Genomic DNA, 17,478 nt, shown 5'->3' with positions numbered 1-17,478 from the left:
AACAGCTCCAACAGGAGAGATTGACAGAAAATTGGCTACTCTAGGCTCTCTCTCTCTCTCTTTCTGACTCTCTCTCACTTTTTCACAAAAAAATTCAAAAGGTCCCAGTTTTGTTGCATTGCAGAACAAAAATTCCGAAACTTCAATGTTTTAGACAAAACAGAATTGTTGTATTCCAGCCAGCTCCAATAGTATAACTTTGTAAACAGCAGTAACTGGCCATTAATGGTGTGATATTAACAAGTTTGGGGTGGGGATGATATTAAAGCATGTGATGTAATACCAATGAGGGAGTGATGTTACCATGTGTAATGGGATTGATATGTGGATGGATGTCATGTTGCCACCCTGACCAGACCTAGCCTACTACATCACACCCTTTCGTGTCGCACATATCTGTATGGCATCACATCCTCTAACATCACATCTGGAACTGGTAGACAAATGGGTGACTCTTCCAGTCATACGAGGGGCATGGCTCAATTCAGCCACATGTGAGCATTTAGTGTGTGCATTTGCATTGAGAAAACCATGGAAATGGCCTGGTTTATTCTGTTGAAAACACCTAGTCGGTGTCAAATACTTGTTTGGGCCTTTGTCATATGGCAGAGCAGCACCAGTTTAGGTACAAGTGATCATGACTTCAGAGTGGAAATAAGGTGTAATTTTTCAACAGTGAGAGTAATTAACTATTGGGACAATTTACCAAGGATCTTGCTGGATTCTCTATCACTGACACTATTTAAATCAAGACTGGGTGTTTTTCTACAAGACTTGCTCTAGGAAGTTTTTCGGGGAAAGTTCTCTGGCCTGAGTTATGTAGGAGGTCAGACTAGAAGATCATAATTGTCCCTTCTGGCCTTGGAATCTATGAACAGGGGAGTCAGGCTGCAAGTTGCTAACTCAATGACAGATATTCCCTGGGACAGTCAAAACCCCAAGAGTTGCTCAGCCCTGATTCCTGTTTATATAGCTTTGATCGCCTAGCCAAGGTCCAGACATAAAACTATTTGAGTGGGTGACCAATTTTTAAGCCTGAATACCAACACCAAATAATCCAGGGTTTGCCATTCCCTTATGATATTATTTTAATGTTTCCATTATGCAAAGAGATTGGCAAATAATGGGGCTGCGTATCTATCAACCGAATCACAAAGCCATCAAATTGCAACACCCACCCAGTCAAACGCACAATCTAATCACATCACATATTGTAAAAAGTGTAATCTGACAGCAGCAGGCGAGAAGCTCAAGGCTATGATGCAATGGTAGTGGTTGTGCTCCCAGGGTGTGAGGTTACATTCACAGGTGTGACACTGGCAGAAATGCTGTTAACCCCAACAGATGAACATTACAGGGATACACTGGTCAACAGCAAGACAGTTTCAGTAGGAATACAGGTTCAGGCACTTTATGTGAACCTTTTTTACAATCAGGGGTAGCCGTGTTAGTCTGAATCTGTGAAAAGCAACAGAGGGTCCTGTGGCACCTTTGAGACTAACAGAAGTATTGGGAGCATAAGCTTTCGTGGGTAAGAACCTCACTTCTTCAGATGCAAGTCAAGACTTGCATCTGAAGAAGTGAGGTTCTTACCCACGAAGTGAGGTTCTTACCCACGAAAGCTTATGCTCCCAATACTTCTGTTAGTCTCAATGTTTACAATGTAACATCACAGCAAGTGCCACAATGTGCCCCACAGCCAGACATCACTAGGTCACCTGACACTTTGAACTTGCTGTGTGTGGGCAGAGATGAATTGGGTTGGGATTTTCAGCAACTCTCAGCGTTGGCCTAACTCTGCCCTCACTGAAGTTGATGGTAAATCTCCCCGACTCTGGTGGGAGCAGAGTAGGGCCAATGCTGAGTGCTTTGGGAAATCCCACCCAAAGTGTCTTACATGCATTTGCAGGCTTTCAACCGATCTGTAAGCATTACAGTTCTCTAGTGCACCCCAGGCCTCATTCTGGGCGCTCATGGGCTTTTCTTGCAGGCAGTGATAAGTGCAGATGGAAAATGGCTGACCTACCAAACAGGCTGGTGGATGAAACCACCCTGGGAGCTCCCATTTCCTTAGTCTCTTGCCCTGTCCCTCTGAGAACTTCTTTCCACCTCAGCCCTCTGGTGCAGTCCAGCAATGGCCTGCTACAGCCTTGCACACAGAGTCCTAATAAATTGCCCCTTGTCTATTTCTTTCAGATATTTAAATACATCTCAGGGTTCAGATCACAGCTTCTCACAGCAGTTAAATAAGTAACACATTCATATTTTGTAAACTGTTTCTCACAGCTTGTTTATTTAGGGTTATAACTCGATTTGGGCTCCTTATGGAAGTGTGACTCATTGTTTAATGTGTCAGCTCATTAGCAATACTTGTTTTTGCCTTATATTTCTCTGCTACCACTAATTGCTGAGCCCACTGTGAGCTTCAGTTTCCAATGGCACTGTATAAAATGCAGGAAGATAGATCAGTTACTAGATAAAAGCCAACAGAAATAAACAAACCCATGGACCTGCAGAGGAGGCTTTTTAGCTACAGTGATTTGATATGCTGTGTTTTCCCAGGCTTGGTTAGTTCTTCTGTCATCATTTGAGCAAGAACAGGTTAAGGAAAACAAGAAACAAAATACATGCCAGGCACTACCATTTCACTGCAATATAAATATGCTCACCTGCAGGTAGCGAGTCTATGGAGCAAAGAAAAGTATTGTCACATCTCTGCCAAGAGGGAGCAGATCTTGGGGCCTTGTAGCTCGGTTTCCCATTGGAGGGAAATCAGTGAAAGGGATTCTGGGTATTTTCTAAGGGTAACTTATGTTGTTCCCATTATACCCACAGTCCTGGAACAGGGGTGGTCAAATGCCATCCAGGCAACTCCTTCTTCCAGGACTCTCAGCCAAAGCAATGCCTGGTACCCAAGGACCAATGCTGCCTAAAGAACTGACTTTAGAATCACTTTAGAGAGATTAATGCAAAGGGCAAAACTCTCACGCTGCTTGCAACAGCCCACCCCCAAAAGAAACGACATCACAAAACTTACAACAATATGAGTATTTCTTCAACGCCTGAAGGCAGCTTGCATGCAACGAGAACTTGTGACGCTGGGAGCAACACTTCCCCCCGTGATTCCCATCAGGGGCAGATATAAAGGCTCTGCCCTTCTGTCCCTAATCTGATATGTGTCACTTCTTATTGAAATAAATCGATTTTGGGTAAAATGTATACAGTGCACCAAACCANCCAAAAAGCCGGACATGTCCGGGAAAATCCAGACGTATGGTAACTCTACTTTTACAGACTAGTTCCCTTCTAGTCTGGGTCCAACAATCACTCACACCTCCTGTAGTTACTGTCCTTTGTTCCAGTTTCTCTCAGGTATCCTTGGGGGTAATGAGGCTATCTCTTGAGCCAGCTGAAGACAAAATGGAGGGGTCTCCCAGGGGTTTAAATAGACTTTCTCTTGTGGGTGGACACTCTTCCTCCCCCTGTGTAGAATCCAGCTACAAGATGGAGTTTTGGAGTCACATGGGCAAGTCACATGTCCATTCATGACTCAGAACTTACAGGTAGCAGCCATGGTTCACATGCTACTTTGAACATCCTCAAATAGACTTCTTATGTGGATTGGAACCTTCCAAGATCCATTGGTCGTTAAGTGTTTCTTGATTGGGCACTTAACTTGCACATTCCTTTCTCAAGAAGCTGACCAAATACTTTACTAAGGCTACTTAGAAATCAAGCAAGTACACAGCCAATATTCATAACTTCAAACACAAAAATGACACATGCATACAAACAGGAGTAATAGATTCAGTAGATCATAACCTTTACAGAGATATATTACATGGCATATGTAGCATAAAAATATTCCAGTTATGTCATATATACATTCATAAGCATATTTCCATAAAGCCTTATGGGGTGCACCGTCACAATGGGGAAAGCGGTGGATGTGATATATCTTGACTTTAGCAAAGCTTTTGATACGGTCTCCCACAGTATTCTTGCCAGCAAGTTAAAAAAGTATGGATTGGATGAATGGACTGTAAGGTGGATAGAAAGCTGGCTAGATCGTCGGGCTCAACGGGTAGTGATCAACGGCTTGATGTCTAGTTGGCAGCTGGTATGAAGCGGAGTGCCCCAGGGGTTGGTCCTGGGGCCTGTTTTGTTCAACATCTTTATTAATGATCCGGATGATGGGATGAATGGCACCCTCAGAAAGTTCGCAGATGACACTAAGCTGGGAGGAGAGGTAGATACGCTGGAGGGAGGGATAGGGTCCAGAGTGACCTAGACAAATTGGAGGATTGGGCCAAAAGAAATCTGATGAGGTTCAACAAGGACAAGTGCAGAGTCCTGCACTTAGGACGGAAGAATCCCATGCATTGCTACAGGCTGGGGATCGACTGGCTAAGCAGCAGTTCTGCAGAAAAGGACCTGGGGATTACAGTGGACAAGAAACTGGATATGAGTCAGCAGTGTGCCCTTGTTGTCAAGAAGGCCAATGGCATATTGGGCTATATTAGTAGGAGCATTGCCAGCAGATCGAGGGAAGTGATTATTCCCCTCTATTCAGCACTGGTGAGGCCATATTTGGAGTACTGCATCCAGTTTTGGGCCCCACACTACAAGAAGGATGTGGACAAATTGGAGAGAGTCCAGCGGAGGGCAATAAAAATGATTAGGGGGCTGAAGCACATGACTTATGAGGAGAGGCTGAGGGAACTGAGCTTATTTAGTCTGCAGAAGAGAAGAATGATGGGGGATTTGATAGCAGCCTTCAACTACCTGAAGGGGGGTTCCAAAGGGGATGGAGCTCGGCTGTTCTCAGTGGTGGCAGATGACAGAACAAGAAGCAATGGTCTCAAGTTGCAGTGGGGGAGGTCCAGGTTGGATATTAGGAAACCCTATTTCACTAGGATGATGGTGAAGCACTGTAATGGGTTCCCCAGGGAGGTGGTGGAATCTCAATCCGTAGAGGTTTTTAAGGCCCGGCTTGACAAATTCCTGGCTGGGATGATTTAGTTGGGAATTGGTCCTGCTTTGAGCGGGGGGTTGGACTAGATGACCTCCTGAGGTCCCTTCCAACCCTGATATTCTATGATTCTATGAAAATAGTGTTTGGGGATTTGATTAAATCACTCAAAAAAGGATCAAAGGGCCATATTGTCCCCCAGTCTGTCCATGCCCAGGCGGCCTCTCTCTCCCGCCCCCCAACTTCTGTTGCATCATTAATGTTAGCTGAAAAAACACAGGGCACTCTGTAAGGTCAGGGGAGGGGGCTGGTCAGTCGGGATGGGGAGAGCCTGTGCTGATTCTTCATGGCCCTCCCTGAGCTGGGCAAACCACCTTGCAGGGGACCCCGGGGGGACTCCCAGCTGCAGACACAGGCCCCTGACTGTGCAAGGGTCCTGACTCCTGGGCGACCTTCAGGCTTTAACTTCTGCACACTGGCAGGTCAGACGCCTGCCCTCACTCCATGGTCAGACCTAGGAGGAGATCCGCAGGGCACTTTCTTCGTCAGGGCCCAGGGAGAGCAGGAATTACCCAGCGTATTTTCCCAATAGGCCGTGACTCTTCCCTGGGCAGCTGTTACAAAGGGGGTTGCTTCTTGTTGTGGCTGTGCTGAAGCCTGGGATGTTTGGCGTTAGGGCTTGTCTGCATTGGCATTTTACAGCGCTGCAACTTTCTCGCTCAGGGCTGTGAACAAACCCCGCCCTGAGCGCAGCAAGTCTCAGTGCTGTGAAGTGCCGGTGCAGACAGTGCCCCAGCGCTGGGAGCTGCGCCTCTCGTGGAGGTGAGTTTTTAGAGCGCTGGGAGAGCCGCGACCACACAAGGCATGTGAATGCGCTGCCGCGGCAGCCCTTTAGCGTTGCCAGTGTAGACTAGCCCTTAGACTTGACTAGTGATTCCAAGCATGATGTGTCGGGCTCTAGGGGATGGAGGGACAGTAAAATCCATCAGGGGTCCGGGACTGGGGTCCGACATTCCATTCACATCACATTGGCTGGGTAAGTGATGTGCTGGGACTTTGGCTTAACTCATGTAATGTTATTGTTACTCATCCTCCCCTCTCTGGGGTGTCTGCTTTATCCGCCTGCTGCTTCCTGTCCAACAGGTCGGCTGGGAGCTCTGGGGCAGGGACTGTGCTCCTTGGCTCTGTCTCCACTGGAGGTGGGAGGTGTAATTCCAGCCTGGCAGATGTACCCACACCAGCTCTGCTCAAGCTCACAAGCTGCGATTAGGAGTCTAGCCAGGGGTAGCACAGGCTGCTGCCCGACTACAACCCCATGGGAGGTCGTAGGTACAGATGTGGGTGGTTAGCAGGGACACCCATGCTGCTTTCTAGTGCAGTCGCTCACGCAGAGGCCTAGCAAGTGTTCGTCTACCCGAGTGGGGCATTACATCTACCAGCTGCCAGGCCGTACCCTTTGTTCCATGTCTGGACAGCGCTCGCACAGGGAAGCCCTTCCGAAGCTCTCCCCCAATACTAGCAGAACACGTGTGTCAAAGTACCGGTGCCTTTTGGACTTGAGCAGCTCCTGGTTAGCAGAATTAATCCCCGGGGCCAGTAGCTGGGAGTAATCACTTTCCATCACCTCTCTTCCACATGCCAGTCAGGGGACTCCAGACCAGACACTTGCCATGCTCCCATCCTTTGGTGCAGTGAAGTCTTTTCCATCAGTTTACTGGGTCGCAGTCATCCCTGGTCTAATTCCATTGAACTGAGTGGAGTTACACCCGGGAAAACCTGACCCACTACTCACATTTTCTGTGACAAGAACAGGAGTACTTGTGGCACCTTAGAGACTAACAAATTTATTAGAGCATAAGCTTTTGTGGACTACAGCCCACTTCTTCTGAAACCTGATTTTCTGTGACGTATCAGAGGGGGAGCCATGTTAGTCTGGATCTGTAAAAAGCAACAAAGAGTCCTGTGGCACTTAAAGACTAACAGATGTATTGGAGCATAAGCTTTCGTGGGTGAATGCGTCTGACGAAGTGGGCATTCACCCACAAAAGCTTATGCTTCAATACATCTGTTAGTCTTTAAGGTGCCACAGGACTCTCTGTTGCTATTTTCTGTGAAGTGGCTTATCCAGGCCCCAGGCTAGTCATGCCCCTTTATGTGGCTAATAAAGCCAGGTGTAGACATGTCTGTGTATATTGTGCTGGAGTCACTTCTGAAATGTCCTGGCGCTGCTGAATGCTTTGGCAGGAGGGCTCTACCCAGGGTGTACTATGATGAAGTGGGTTTTAGCCCACAAAAGCTTATGCCCAAATAAATTTGTTAGTCTCTAAGGTGCCACAAGGACTTCTTGTTTTTTGGAGGTTTTTTGCTGATACAGACTAACACGGCTACCACTGAAACCTATGGACAGAGGGTCGACAGAAGCGACGGTGAGACCTGCTTTGTATCTTAGGGACTGCTGTCCTGGTCAACACGGTATGGGGAGGAGGTGAGCAGCCCTCAGCGGCGAAAGAACAGATTAAGGACTATTTAGAAAAGCTGGATGTGCACAAGTCCATGGTTCCAGATCTAATGCATCCGAGGGTGCTCAGGGAGTTGGCTGACATGATTGCAGAGCCATTGGCCATTATCTTTGAAAATTTGTGGCGATCAGGGGAAGTCCCGGAGAATTGGAGAAAGGCATATATAGTGCCCATCTTTAAAAAAGGGAAGAAGAAGAACCCGGGGAACTACAGACCAGTCAGCCTCACCTCTGTCCTTGGAAAAGTCAAGGAGCAGGTCCTCAAGGAATCCATTTTGAAGCACTTGGAGGAGAGGAAGGTGATCAGGAACAGTGAACATGGATTGCCTTTTATGATGAGATAACTGGCTCTGTGGATATGCGGAAACAGTGGATGTGATATATCTTGAATTTAGCAAAGTTTTTGATACGGTCTCCCACAGTATTCTTGCCAGCAAGTTAAAGAAGTATGGATTGGATGAATGGATTATAAGGTAGATAGAAAGCTGGCTAGATTGTTGGGCTCAACGGGTAGTAATCAAGGGCTCGATGTCTAGTTGGCAGCCAGTATCAAGCGGAGTGCCCCAGGGATCGGTCCTGGGGCCGATTTGGTTCAACATCTTTATTAATGATCTGGATGATGGGATGGATTGCACCCTCAGCAAGTTTGCAGATGACACTAAACTGGGAGGAGTGGTAGATACACTGGAGGATAGGGATAAGGTCCAGAGTGACCTAGACAAATAGGAGGATTGGGCCAAAAGAAATCTGATGAGGTTCAACAAGGACAAGTGCAAATTCCTGCATTTAGGAAGGAAGAATCCCATGCACTGCTACAGGCTGGGGACCAACTGGCTAAGCAGCAGTTCTGCAGAGAAGGACCTGAGGATTACAGTGGATGAGAAGCTGGATATGAGTCAGCATTGTGCCCTTGTTGTCAAGAAGGCCAACGGCATATTGGGCTGTATTAGTAGGATCATTGCCAGCAGATCGAGAGAAGTGATTATTCCCCTCTATTTGGCACTGGTGATGCCACATCTGGAGTATAGCATCCAGTTTTGGGCCCCCACTACAGAAAGGATGTGGAAAATTGGAGAGAGTCCAGCGGAGGGCAACGAAAATGATTAGGCGGCAGGGGCACATGACTTACAAAGAGAGGCTGAGGGATCTGAGCTTGTTTAGTCTGCAGAAGAGAAAAGTGAGGGGGGATTTGATAGCAGCCTTCAACTACTGGAAGGGGGTTCCAAAGAGGATGGAGCTTGGCTGTTTCAGTGGTACCAGATGACAGAACAAGGAGCAATGGTCTCAAGTTGCAGTGGGGGAGGTCTAGGTTGGATATTAGGAAACACTATTTCACTAGGAGGGTGGTGAAGCACTGGAATGGATTACCTAGGGAGATGGTGGAATCTCCATCCTTAGAGGTTTTTAAGGTCAGGCTTGACAAAGCCCTGGCTGGGATAATTTAGTTGGTGTTGGTCCTGCTTTGAGCAGGGGGTTGGACTAGATGACCTCCTGAGGTACCTTCCAACCCTAATCTTCTATGATTCTATGATTCTTCTATGACTAATACAATTCCCATCCTGGCAGTACCCCTGCCCCTGCCCCTCCCAATTCTTAATTCATTTATCCTCATAACCCGCCCAGGATGCAGGGCAGGACTGTTATCCCGACTGTACAGATGGGGAACTGGCTACAGGATGTGCACAAATGCAGGGCTAAAGGAGAACAGGGACTTGCATCCAGGTCTCCCATGTTTCAAGCCATCCCCGGATTTCAGAGATACAGAGAAAAGCTCTCCATGAAATCAGCTAAAAATCAATCCCTCGGTGACTCAAGTGATGTACCCAAAATTGAGGCATTCGGTATTGCAGGATGTCTCTCCTCATCATTAAAAATCAAATAACTTGTTCTAATAAGCAGGGGAAATTATCCACCAATCTCCCAGCATGACATTTAAAATATATACCATATGTGGGGGCTATTTTTTGTGGGGCCTACCCAGAGAATCATGTGCTCCCGTTGCTGGCTCTGCAATAGCAAGTCACTCACAAGCATGCTTTCCCCAAGCTGTCGCTCCACTGATGCTAGAGCCCAAGCCACATTAACTCTGGCTCTAGTTGAAATACAGGGGGAGAAATAAAAAAAATCATCTTCCAGATGTAACAGGGCAGAAATGCATTTTCCAGCACCGAGGAGCATTTTGCAAACAATGGAGATTAAAAAATAAATAAAAGCAATAAAAAGTACTTGACAGTGTCCTTTTAAATTATATTTTTTTCTGAAAATATGCCATAAATCCCATGCACGAGTCATAAAAGCACCTGAAATGCTCTTAGGAAGATTTATGGGCCTCTTACTGCTATTCTCAATAAAGTGAATATGCTGCTTCCAAGATAATTTCTCATCAACCATATTTCAGATTCCTGAACTCCCTTCAGTCATCCTACCCCAAGAAATACTGTAGCGCCAGCCTGTCTGAATTACATCTACTTAGAAATAACAAGTGTGGCTGATTTATATGCGCTATCTGGGATCCTTCTCCCCTCGTCCACGTTTCTGAATCCAATGCTTTTTAGATTTGATCAAATGCCAATGAATTATCCCCCTGACTTTCCCAGAGAACTTTGTCATCCAAAAATAATCTGATCATTACTCCAGAATGTTTCAGAAACTCTATTTCGGAGATCATCACTCCTGATATGGGGAAAGAATGAGCTTCTAATACCCACCCAAGGAGTGTCATTTGTCAACAAAAATACACACAGTGGGCATAGGTGAGGACAGCTATTTGTCTCTCTTACTCAGCTCCTATTAAAGGGAAAGGAAAGTGTCTTAACTAGAGCTGGTCAAACCGCTGGTCCCAATCCTGCAAACACTTACACACTTGAGCAATTTTACCCAGATTAACAGTCCTGTGAAGTCAATAAGACCCTACTCATGGGAGTAAAGTTACTCATGTGCAGGAGGCTTGACATTTAGCATATATCTAGCCCCTATTTTGATTGGTGCATCACTGGGTAATGGCTCTTGATTTCTGCAAATGTATTTGCTGTTTGCGGGCATTTGCCAAATGGTCTGGACAGATAATTGTCAGGTTCTTGATGGTTTGAGAACTGGTCATTTTAATTATTCGTTCATTACTGGTGCTGGGTGGTTGGTGAGCTAAGTCACATGGCTTTGTCATTACTCCCGGACTGGATCACAGCAGCACGTTAAACAAATAATAAATAGCAATGGGTCAGCAATGACTAGGGTGACCAGACGTCCCGATTTTGAGCAGTTTGTCCCGTAGTTTGGTCGGGACGCCATTTGTCCTGATATATGTCCGGGTCTTCAGCAGCAATTCAGCGGAGGGGCCTTCAGTCGCTGACGGTCTTCGGTGACATTTCGGCGCTGGGTACTTCTGTATTTGGTGGCAAGGTTTATTACCTGCCGCCGAAGACTGTCAGCGACTGAAGGACCCTCTGCCGAATTGCCGCTGAAGGCGCTCCCCCTGCGGCGGTCCTGATGTTTTCAAGTTACCATCTGGTCATCCTAGCAATGAATAGCAGGTAGGGTTGCCAGCTGTACGGATTTTACCTGGACAGTCTGGTTTTTGGCTTCTGTGTCCAGGTGCCATTTAGGGTTGCCAGGTGCACAGTTTTCGACTGGAAAGTCCAGTTGAAAAGGGGACCTGGAAATCCTAAATGGTACCTGAAACATAAGTTCAGTTACCACAGAGTGGGGGGAGGCGCCGGGTCATTAACCCATGCCAGTCCTTGCTCAGCCGGGGCTGCCGCCTACCTACGGGCAGGCTGCTTGAGATGATCCAGCGAGCGATAGGGGGAGGGAGGGAGAGGAGCAAGTGATGGGAGCGGGGCCTTGGGGGAAGGAGAGAAGGGGCGGGGCCTCAAGGGAAGAGTCAAAGAAGGGGCAGGGCCTTAGGGGGAAGAGGCGGAGCAGGGGCGGGGCCTTGGGGGAAGGGGCAGGGCCTCGTGGGTGGTTACACTCTTTGTGAAAAATGTTGAGGAATTTTTGTTTTTTGCCTTTTTATACTTAGTTTTTTTCTTTTTCCGTTTTACTTCTCATTGCAATAGAACGAATGATGTTTAGCATTGTTCTGGGTGGGGATGGAGAGGTTCTTTACATTTTGATTTTTCTTCCTCTTTTCTTCATTTTTCCTTTTGCCATTCTGTACTTTTTCCTAAGTTCAAAACATTTGTGCAAAGTTATCGAGTGTCAAAAATGGAGGGGGGGGGGGACGGACCTGGACATCATTCAGGCTTTATTTATTTATTTTTGTTTATTCATTACATTCAGTGGCCAAAAAGGAAAGGGGGAAAAAAGGGGAATAAATGCCCAATCACCCCTCAAAATTCCAAACATTTTTGTTTTAATGAAAAAACAGAAAAATGCAAAAATATGCAAAGCTTTTTGTGAACATTTTTGTTTTGAAAAGCGGCTATATTTTCTTGAAAAAATATTTGAACAAAAACTGTTGCTCAGAGCTGCTAATGGACAGCAAATAACATAACCCCACCAACCAGAGTGCATCAGACTCAGAGCTTGTGTCTGGGTTAAAAGCTCAGGAATCAGTTTGTTTGCTATTCAGCCAGATCTTATTCAAACCCAGTTTCTGAAGAACAATACTGTGATGTTAGTGCTGAGTCCACTGCAGAACTCCCAGTAATTTCAGTAGGGCCATGATTGCAGCCCATGTGTGTGTCTTCATAGAATCATAGATTAGGGTTGGAAGAGACCTCAGGAGGTCATCTAGTCCAACCCCCTGCTCAAAGCAGGACCAACCCCAACTAAATCATATATTCAGAGGTCCCTGGTTAGCCTATGTTTGAAATGGCACCGGACGTTATTGATGGATGGGGAGGGAAGAGACGACCATCTGGCCAACGGTGGCTGAGTGAAGGTGCCTAGGGACTGTCTGTCTAGCTAGGCGTGGTGTACGCAGACACAACTCCTATTTACTTCCCCAAGTATTGCAGTCACGTATGCTAGAGCTGAATCTGGTCGCATGTCCCTCATTGGTCTCCCAGGGTTTTTCTATTACAACGGTGAAGCAATGGCTGATGCTTCTATCCCACTCTTGGTTTCTGGAGGCTTGGGTCTGATACAGCTTCCATGAGCCCAAAGGCAACGTCTGAATATTCCAACAGATTTTGCACAAAACAATTCATGCTCCATGTTTTGAGTTTTCACAGGGAATTTTTAAGCAAACTGAACATTTTTGTTTCAAATTGAGTTTTGTTTTTTGAAAAGCCATACGTTTGGGAGTTTGAATTTCAGGTCGGGGATTTAGGGAAAAGGCGGCAGAGATGTGGGGGTGGGCAAAAATACTGAGGGAAATTGAGAACTTTTTTGTAGGTATAAATGGCTTTTTTCCTCATTTTCTCAGACTCTCCCACACCTTTTTCAGTGGAAAAGAAAGAGAAGAGTTAAAAAAAAAGGTGTAGGAGAAACAAAAGTTGAAAATCAAAACTTTTTGAGTTTCAAAAAAGAAAACTCAACCCCAAAAACTGCAATTCAAAATTAAATGTAAATTTTGGCCAAGATGTGAAGGTTCCTCTTGTAAAAACAGATAATTTTAATTGAAAATGACATTTTCCCACTTAAAAAAATATTTTTTCAATGAAAGCCCACTTTTTGGTGGGAAAAATTTTTGTTTGAAAAATTTCAACCAGCTCTAGTTAGAGGATGTGAGGACCTGAGTGAAAGCGGATCCCAGCTGCACAGGTTGGAATTAGTGCGGCAGAGCTGCACTTACTGGAGATTGTTGCTAACTGAGGACTGTGAGAGACACAGGGACCTTCGACTCAGAGAACCCCATGTTGCCTTTCTCCCCCTCACATTTTGAGACTTTCCCTGGGCAAGATGGGCACATTTGCTGCCTGATCACGTCTCTAGCAGAATGGTTTCTCTTCTCATTAGCTTGCCTCCCTCAGCAGACAGCACAGACTGAAGGAAACCACTGTTCCAACCTTTGCAAACATTGGTTTGAATACAGCTGCTCAAACTATCCTCTTTTCTTGCACACAAGATGTATATTTTAAATGAAGACTTTTTGTTTGGTTCAGAAATTCTGGTTTGGGTTTTTTTTTAGTGGGGGGGCATGAAAAATTTGAATCAAAGTTTTGTATAACCAATTTTTGGAAATTTTTCTTTTTTTCCCCCTTCTTCTTGGTAAGATTCTCTTTCCCTTCTCCCGCCCCTCATTTTTGGTGACATTTTTCAGAACTTTCAAAAAGTCTTGCAAAAATTTTCATTTGAAATGTTATCAAGAAATGAAAAAATTTTACAGCAATCATTTGTCCCCACAAAATGTCCCATTTGTCAATGAAAGGGGTTTTTTGTCACAAAGATCTCTACCGGCTGTAGTTTTGAGTTTTCTGGTCCGGTTGAGCATTTCCAGAATTGCCTGTCTCAGTTACCAGCTCTTCCCCATCAAATAGGCTTTTCAGTGTCCCACATTTCCTCCTTTACCTGAGCACACAGTGATTTCTCTCTGTGTCTCTCCAACCTCAGAGGCTGCGGAGTATTTACTGCAATTTAGAACAATTCAGCTTGCAGCACTTTCTGGATTTTCTTTTACTCTCTTAGACCTTCCATAGGTGTCACTTGTATCTTTCACAGAGGGATTCCCCAGCCAGCACGGGTAGGTGGCATGTCCATCTCTCAGGACTAATTAAAAGCAATGTTTCCGTGATGTGGAGGGATGGATGAAATAGCCCCCAGACCCCCAGGCATGGCAAAGCTCTCACCCAGAGCTTCCAGAACAATGCCAGGGGCTAGATGAGCTGAGCCATACACTTGCCCCTGCGATGCTGGGGACTGGAACTGATGAGAAGCCTCAGGTCCTTACCTGGTTTCGTGGAGAAGCTTCCTGCTCAGAACACCATGTAGAGAGCTGCACCAGGGAGCAGGCCGCAGATGGTCTCAATCTGTGGGGGGAGAAGAGGTGACATATGGGTGCAGGAAGGGAAGAGGCTGGAGACAGGCCTGGTCCAGGGATGGGAGGGGGTAAATAGGCCGGACATGGCACTGTTATGGAGTAGAACCCATATTGCCTCTATATAAATCCATGGTACGCCTACATCTTGAATACTGCGTGCAGATGTGGTTGCCCCATCTCCAAAAAATGTATTGGAATTGGAAAAGGTTCAGAAAAGGGCAATAAAAATTATTAGGGGTCTGGAACAGCTTCCGTATGAGGAGAGCTTAATAAGACTGGGACTTTTCAGCTTGGAAAAGAGATGACTGAGGCGGGATATGATAGAGGTCTATAAAATCATGACTGGTGTGTAGAAAGTAGATAAGGAAGTGTTGTTATTTATTCCTTCTCATAACACAAAAACCAGGGGTCACCCAATGAAATTTATAGGCAGAAGGTTTAAAATAAATAAAAGGAAGTATTTCACACAGCACACAGTCAACCTGTGGAACTCTTTGCCAAAGGATGTTGTGAAGGCCACGGGTGCTGGAACAATTTGTATAGTGGGGATCCTGAGAACCATTGAACCAAACTGTAAACACTGTATATGATGGAAACCACTTCAAGCTAGTTCCGACACCTATTGTGAAGGCCAAGACCATAAGAGCAAGATAAGTTCAAGGAGAATAGGTCCATCAATGGCTATTAGCCAGGCCCAGGATGGGCAGGGATGGTGTCCCTACCCTCTATTTGCCAGAGGCTGGGAGTGAGTGGCAGGGGCTGGATCACTTGGTGATTACCTGTTTTGTTCATTCCCTCTGGGGCACCCGGCACTGGCGCTGTTTGAAGACAGGATACTGGGCTAAATGGACCTTTGGTCTGACCCAGTCTGGCCATTCTTATGTTCTTATGCCCAATATGGCACTGGCCTAGAGGGGAGCATAGGCCAGATATGCAGGAGGGGAGTACGTGGGAAAGGGCTGGCAGGAGAGAGGAACTAGGTGAAGACAAGCCTTGGCCAATGGCAAGGTGGGAATAGGAATCTGTGTGGAAGAGGAGCACGCTGGAGGCAAGAGACTCCCTTTGCCTCCTAATACCTGTCAGGCAGAGGAGCCTGCCCTGAGACTGATGCAGCCATCTCTGGGCATGCAGCAGGCACCCCCCTGCTGCTAGCCATACAGTCCTCGCTGGGAAGCTTTGGAGAGGCAGGGTAGAGGTTCTATTGCTCCTGTTTGTGGATATGTGATTACTTTGTAAATGACTTTGAGACCCTCATGTGGGAGGTGCTGGGAACGACAAAGGGTTGTTATCACTGCCTAACACAAAGTCCTTCTGGCTTTATTAGAAGTCTTGTTCTTTGCAATGCTGATGGGTTTCTGTGTTCACTGGCCAATTCAAGAGGAAGCAGCATCTTCCGATTAACCCAATCCTGCCTGAGCATTGAGATCTATCCTGATTCCACAGCTGGGAGACCAGAGACCTCCAAGGATCAGTCCTATTTGAAACTCGGGGGGGGGGGTTGGTAGCTAGCTCCCACTACCAAAAGGAAGGGGGAGGGTCGGTGGGAAATCAGGACCCTGAGACTGACAGTCCCAGGAACAATGGGGAGAGGCCAATGCTCCAGGTCGCCTGATTGACAGGGCGGGCAGCCAATGAGGGAGTCAGAAGGCCAAGGGGGTCCCGTCCTCCGGGTGAGCTGGAATGGCCTGGAACAGAGAGGGGCCGAGCTAAGGGGAGAGCAGGGGCCCGAGCTGAGCCGGGGAGCAGGGCTGGGCCAGAGGGGCCAGAGAAGCAGCCCAGGGGGCTGGAGGCAGAGCAGCAGCAGCAGCACTGGGGCAGAGTGGAGCTGGGGCTGGAGCTGGGTGCGGGGAGCAGCTGGGGAGAGCGAGGGGGGGACCCTGGGCAGAGGGCCCAGCACAGGGAGACGTCTCAGCCAAGAGGCCCTGCAGGCCAGACTTGGGGGGGATCGTAACCCCGACGGGGCGGGGGCGACGCTGGAAGAAGGGTCCTGCCACCTAGAGCCTGAGAGCGTGTGGCCACCGCCAGAGCAAGTGTCCGACCCGCAGCACAGCCAGGGCCTGGGCAGGGGCCTGGGCCGTGTGAGGAACAGACTGAACTGCCCGGACGTTCCAGAGACGCTGGTTGTGACGTCCCCGTGCCACAGAGCGGGGTGACGGGATTTCCTTTCTCCTTTCCCATTTTTCCATATTTTTTTTAATTGATTGCTGTTTAATAAATTGTATTTGCTTTGAGCTGTTGCAATGATCAGTGGGTCAGGGAAGCATCCAGTGCAGAGAGAGCACCCAGAGTGGGGACACTCTAGCCCCTGCCCTGAGTGACCACGACAAGGTTGGAGGTCGAGCCCCCCAGGAATCCTGGGCCCAGCCTTGTTGGGGTTCCGAGGACTCTGCCACACAGGAGAGTGGAAGGGGAGCCCTCGAGGTCAGGCAGGCTCTGGGTAAAGGAAGTGGGAGCGAGGACTCAGATCCTTTCGCGAGTCCGAATCACCGGGGTAGTGTATGAACCAGGAAAGTGCCCCTCTATAGTGGGACCATTCCCTCATTTATGTAAGCAGCACTGAACAGAAGAATTACCCATCAGCCACTGCAAAAAATCCCCCACATGTCCCCAGGCCATGCCCTGGCTGTCCCACCTTGACTGCTCCTGGTCTAGCATTCCAGCTGCCCCCTGCAGCAAGCCGGCGTCCCAAGGAGAAGCAGCTAGCCCAGAACCAGAGCCCATTCCTGTGGCAGGACGGTACTGATCTTGAAGATGCTCTGCTCAGTCTAGGAGTGATTTTCTGACTGGCCACCACTGGATGCCTCTGGCCAGTGCTGGAGCTCTCCTGTAGTCGGAGGCACTGGGCTTATGCCTGACGGACTCCTCGAGCATTCACATTCACACAGAGCGACATAATCAGCAAGCTATATACACTAGAGAGAAAAACCAGCATGGAGATGAAAGCAGGGACAGTACCCTTGCTTAGGGGAGATTGGAAGCTAAGAGAGGATACAAATAATTATAACAATTAATTGCTTGTGTGACAGGAACCATAGACTGACTGCAAAAATATTGCTGCACTCCTTT

The sequence above is a fragment of the Trachemys scripta genome, chromosome 20 (assembly GCF_013100865.1).
Source record: "Trachemys scripta elegans isolate TJP31775 chromosome 20, CAS_Tse_1.0, whole genome shotgun sequence".
Classification (NCBI taxonomy): Eukaryota; Metazoa; Chordata; order Testudines; family Emydidae; genus Trachemys; species Trachemys scripta.
This window is presented reverse-complemented; position numbering follows the sequence as displayed.